The 6,000-nt window shown below is 50.5% G+C and overlaps 1 protein-coding gene across 5 annotated transcripts in view; it reads right to left on the reverse strand.

The window, feature by feature from the left end:
• Positions 1 to 6,000, reverse strand: part of tnika (TRAF2 and NCK interacting kinase a) — a 112,204-nt gene that overhangs the window by 61,509 nt on the left and 44,695 nt on the right. The window lies entirely within an intron of this gene.

A 6,000-nucleotide genomic window follows, 5' to 3' on the forward strand; every position in this document is an offset into this window, starting at 1 on the left:
TTCATCCAGTCCATTGTTGACGGCTTCGCTCTCCTCTGTTCCTCCACTTTCTCTCTGCCTCTCTGACCTAGATATGCACTCTGAGTCTCTTGCTCTATCTCTCTCCATTTTTCTCTTTCTTCCACTCTTTGTCTTTAGTTTTTTCTAATCTCTCTCTCTCTCTCTCTCTCTGCTCATGCTAGCCAAACAGATTTCAGCATGCAGCTGAACGAGCCAACATGGTCCAAACTAGATAGACATGAAATGCTGGCTACCTCAAGGCTACATACAGTCTCAGCTAACACAGTTAGTGATGTTAGCTTCACACGATACATTACTGTATGATGCCATGACATCTTGAGAAACCATTTTGGCATTAAACTTGGCGTGCACAACTGCACACACTCCCTGTAGGCGAAGGAAGGCACGCCACCGCAAATGTTTCAAATCAGCCTCATGTTTGGCACTATATATTCCAACACACACACCTCTTTACGCTTTGGCCAGAACTCGATCATGCACCGGGAGTATTTTTACTTTGACTCAAGTGCTGGTGTTGAGTACACTGCCTGGCCCCACCACCAATAGCAATACAGTGAAGCCAAAAAGAACATTTCCACATGTGGATAATCTACTCTACTCTTTACAACCTGGATCAATACCGCTACTTCTCCCGTGAGGTCTGGGAAAACAGGCTTTGAACTTAAGACCGGTTTCCAATTCTTGTGGAAACATTAGGGCCGAAATTACGCTGGAAAAATAAATATATACACAAATCTGGTCATCGCCCACACACACACACACAACACACTACACACACCACACGCACACGCACACGCACACACACACACACACACACACACACACACACACACACACAGAGCCTGGATGTGGTTAGACCAGGTGTGTGTAAGCGATAACAGACTAAATTGACTATGCGTTAGTTCCGCTCCGAAGGCCGAGGAATGGCGGAGACAGTGAGCCGCCGAGCGCACCGATCTGACCTCAGCCTTCGGGGAGAGACATGACGCAGGCAGGACTTTATTGGAAAAAAAGGCTATGTCATGGATCCCGTTGGTCAGCGGTTCTCACACTGCTACCATGACTTGAAGCAGACGCACTGGATGAGTCACTGGGCTACTTCTGGAGGGAGTCTACTGGAGTCACTGGGCTACTTCTGGAGGGAGTCTACTGGAGTCACTGGGCTACTTCTGGAGGGAGTCTACTGGAGTCACTGGGCTACTTCTGGAGGGAGTCTACTGGAGTCACTGGGCTACTTCTGGAGGGAGTCTACTGGAGCCACTGGGCTACTTCTGGAGGGAGTCTACTGGAGCCACTGGGCTACTTCTGGAGGGAGTCTACTGGAGTCACTGGGCTACTTCTGGAGGGAGTCTACTGGAGTCACTGGGCTACTTCTGGAGGGAGTCTACTGGAGCCACTGGGCTACTTCTGGAGGGAGTCTACTGGAGCCACTGGGCTACTTCTGGAGGGAGTCTACTGGAGTCACTGGGCTACTTCTGGAGGGAGTCTACTGAAGTCACTGGGCTACTTCTGGAGGGAGTCTACTGGAGTCACTGGGCTACTTCTGGAGGGAGTCTACTGGAGTCACTGGGCTACTTCTGGAGGGAGTCTACTGGAGTCACTGGGCTACTTCTGGAGGGAGTCTACTGGAGTCACTGGGCTACTTCTGGAGGGAGTCTACTGGAGCCACTGGGCTACTTCTGGAGGGAGTCTACTGGAGTCACTGGGCTACTTCTGGAGGGAGTCTACTGGAGTCACTGGGCTACTTCTGGAGGGAGTCTACTGGAGTCACTGGGCTACTTCTGGAGGGAGTCTACTGGAGCCACTGGGCTACTTCTGGAGGGAGTCTACTGGAGCCACTAGGCTACTTCTGGAGGGAGTCTACTGGAGTCACTGGGCTACTTCTGGAGGGAGTCTACTGGAGTCACTGGGCTACTTCTGGAGGGAGTCTACTGGAGCCACTGGGCTACTTCTGGAGGGAGTCTACTGGAGCCACTGGGCAACTTCTGGAGGGAGTCTACTGGAGTCACTGGGCTACTTCTGGAGGGAGTCTACTGGAGTCACTGGGCTACTTCTGGAGGGAGTCTACTGGAGTCACTGGGCTACTTCTGGAGGGAGTCTACTGGAGTCACTGGGCTACTTCTGGAGGGAGTCTACTGGAGTCACTGGGCTACTTCTGGAGGGAGTCTACTGGAGTCACTGGGCTACTTCTGGAGGGAGTCTACTGGAGTCACTGGGCTACTTCTGGAGGGAGTCTACTGGAGTCACTGGGCTACTTCTGGAGGGAGTCTACTGGAGCCACTGGGCTACTTCTGGAGGGAGTCTACTGGAGCCACTGGGCTACTTCTGGAGGGAGTCTACTAGAGCCACTGGGCTACTTCTGGAGGGAGTCTACTGGAGTCACTGGGCTACTTCTGGAGGGAGTCTACTGGAGTCACTGGGCTACTTCTGGAGGGAGTCTACTGGAGCCACTGGGCTACTTCTGGAGGGAGTCTACTGAAGTCACTGGGCTACTTCTGGAGGGAGTCTACTGAAGTCACTGGGCTACTTCTGGAGGGAGTCTACTGGAGTCACTGGGCTACTTCTGGAGGGAGTCTACTGGAGTCACTGGGCTACTTCTGGAGGGAGTCTACTGGAGTCGCTGGGCTACTTCTGGAGGGAGTCTACTGGAGTCACTGGGCTACTTCTGGAGGGAGTCTACTGGAGTCACTGGGCTACTTCTGGAGGGAGTCTACTGGAGTCACTGGGCTACTTCTGGAGGGAGTCTACTGGAGTCGCTGGGCTACTTCTGGAGGGAGTCTACTGGAGTCACTGGGCTACTTCTGGAGGGAGTCTACTGGAGTCACTGGGCTACTTCTGGAGGGAGTCTACTGGAGTCACTGGGCTACTTCTGGAGGGAGTCTACTGGAGTCACTGGGCTACTTCTGGAGGGAGTCTACTGGAGTCACTGGGCTACTTCTGGAGGGAGTCTACTGGAGTCACTGGGCTACTTCTGGAGGGAGTCTACTGGAGTCACTGGGCTACTTCTGGAGGGAGTCTACTGGAGTCACTGGGCTACTTCTGGAGGGAGTCTACTGGAGTCACTGGGCTACTTCTGGAGGGAGTCTACTGGAGCCACTGGGCTACTTCTGGAGGGAGTCTACTGGAGTCACTGGGCTACTTCTGGAGGGAGTCTACTGGAGTCACTGGGCTACTTCTGGAGGGAGTCTACTGGAGTCACTGGGCTACTTCTGGAGGGAGTCTACTGGAGCCACTGGGCTACTTCTGGAGGGAGTCTACTGGAGCCACTAGGCTACTTCTGGAGGGAGTCTACTGGAGTCACTGGGCTACTTCTGGAGGGAGTCTACTGGAGTCACTGGGCTACTTCTGGAGGGAGTCTACTGGAGCCACTGGGCTACTTCTGGAGGGAGTCTACTGGAGCCACTGGGCAACTTCTGGAGGGAGTCTACTGGAGTCACTGGGCTACTTCTGGAGGGAGTCTACTGGAGTCACTGGGCTACTTCTGGAGGGAGTCTACTGGAGTCACTGGGCTACTTCTGGAGGGAGTCTACTGGAGTCACTGGGCTACTTCTGGAGGGAGTCTACTGGAGTCACTGGGCTACTTCTGGAGGGAGTCTACTGGAGTCACTGGGCTACTTCTGGAGGGAGTCTACTGGAGTCACTGGGCTACTTCTGGAGGGAGTCTACTGGAGTCACTGGGCTACTTCTGGAGGGAGTCTACTGGAGCCACTGGGCTACTTCTGGAGGGAGTCTACTGGAGCCACTGGGCTACTTCTGGAGGGAGTCTACTAGAGCCACTGGGCTACTTCTGGAGGGAGTCTACTGGAGTCACTGGGCTACTTCTGGAGGGAGTCTACTGGAGTCACTGGGCTACTTCTGGAGGGAGTCTACTGGAGCCACTGGGCTACTTCTGGAGGGAGTCTACTGAAGTCACTGGGCTACTTCTGGAGGGAGTCTACTGAAGTCACTGGGCTACTTCTGGAGGGAGTCTACTGGAGTCACTGGGCTACTTCTGGAGGGAGTCTACTGGAGTCACTGGGCTACTTCTGGAGGGAGTCTACTGGAGTCGCTGGGCTACTTCTGGAGGGAGTCTACTGGAGTCACTGGGCTACTTCTGGAGGGAGTCTACTGGAGTCACTGGGCTACTTCTGGAGGGAGTCTACTGGAGTCACTGGGCTACTTCTGGAGGGAGTCTACTGGAGTCGCTGGGCTACTTCTGGAGGGAGTCTACTGGAGTCACTGGGCTACTTCTGGAGGGAGTCTACTGGAGTCACTGGGCTACTTCTGGAGGGAGTCTACTGGAGTCACTGGGCTACTTCTGGAGGGAGTCTACTGGAGTCACTGGGCTACTTCTGGAGGGAGTCTACTGGAGTCACTGGGCTACTTCTGGAGGGAGTCTACTGGAGTCACTGGGCTACTTCTGGAGGGAGTCTACTGGAGTCACTGGGCTACTTCTGGAGGGAGTCTACTGGAGTCGCTGGGCTACTTCTGGAGGGAGTCTACTGGAGTCACTGGGCTACTTCTGGAGGGAGTCTACTGGAGTCACTGGGCTACTTCTGGAGGGAGTCTACTGGAGTCACTGGGCTACTTCTGGAGGGAGTCTACTGGAGTCACTGGGCTACTTCTGGAGGGAGTCTACTGGAGTCACTGGGCTACTTCTGGAGGGAGTCTACTGGAGTCACTGGGCTACTTCTGGAGGGAGTCTACTGGAGTCACTGGAGTCTACTGGAGCCGCTGCTTTTCATGACTTAGGCATTAAGACCTGATTCTACAAATGCCTTCCAAAATCTGTAGTTCTCAAACACATTTCTTTACTGTGATCGCACGATGCGAGCTGCCGTGCTTAAGCCCAATTTATACTATTAGTTGATGATGATCTTTATACTATTAGTTGATGATGATCTTTATACTATTAGTTGATGATGATCTTGTTTATTTATACTATTAGTTGATGATGATCTTTATACTATTAGTTGATGATGATCTTGTTTATTTATACTATTAGTTGATGATGATCTTTATACTATTAGTTGATGATTATCTTGTTTATTTATACTATTAGTTGATGATGATCTTTATACTATTAGTTGATGATGATCTTGTTTATTTATACTATTAGTTGATGATGATCTATATACTATTAGTTGATGATGCTCTTGTTTATTTATACTATTAGTTGATGATGATCTTTATACTATTAGTTGATGATGATCTTGCGCGCCGGAAATACTGTAGCTGACAATGTCAGCTTGTAACATAGATCTGCTATTTTCCACAGCGTTGTACAGTTCTGTGGAGTATACATGAAGCTTTAGGATGCATCTTGAAGGTGTCATGTTTCGCTAAGCTTCCACAATCCATCGGATGACATCTGTTGTGTTTGTGCCTTGTGGTGTTTGATTAGGCATTCGTTCATTTGATTTACTGAGATTAGACTTCTGAATCGTACACAGAAAGGGGATGAGTTTCAGTGAAGTGGCAAATGCTGAAATGAACTTGATCGATTAATTCAAGGTCACATCTACAGAAATATACAGTGTATTGAATTTAAACTGCGGTCCTGGGCAGCAACCTTTTATCTATTGGTCATAATGAGAAATATGAGTAATCAGTAATGCACTATAATGTTTAACAGTACTATTTTATAGTAATGCTTTTTAATCCGATACATTACTGTCCCCCATCTGATACGCATCCTTAAAGGCATAGACACAACTCACGCCTGTTCTATTAATTATCACCCAAACTAAATGGTGATTAATTATACCTGCCAAATGATGACATTTCGTTCAAGTTCGCTGGAGTCTGTCTAGGAAGGTGCAGACACCTCAGTGTAGTGGAAGTGTATAGCAGGGAAGGTGTGTGTGTGTGTGTGTGTGTGTGTGTGTGTGTGTGTGTGTGTGTGTGTGTGTGTGTGTGTGTGTGTGTGTGTGTGTGTGTTTGCACGCAAGCGAGCGCAAACGCAAAGTGTGTAATGACTCTTCCACAATCCTTCTGCTG

This window comes from Electrona antarctica, assembly GCF_951216825.1.
Source record: "Electrona antarctica genome assembly, chromosome: 18".
In the NCBI taxonomy this organism is placed as follows: domain Eukaryota; kingdom Metazoa; phylum Chordata; class Actinopteri; order Myctophiformes; family Myctophidae; genus Electrona; species Electrona antarctica.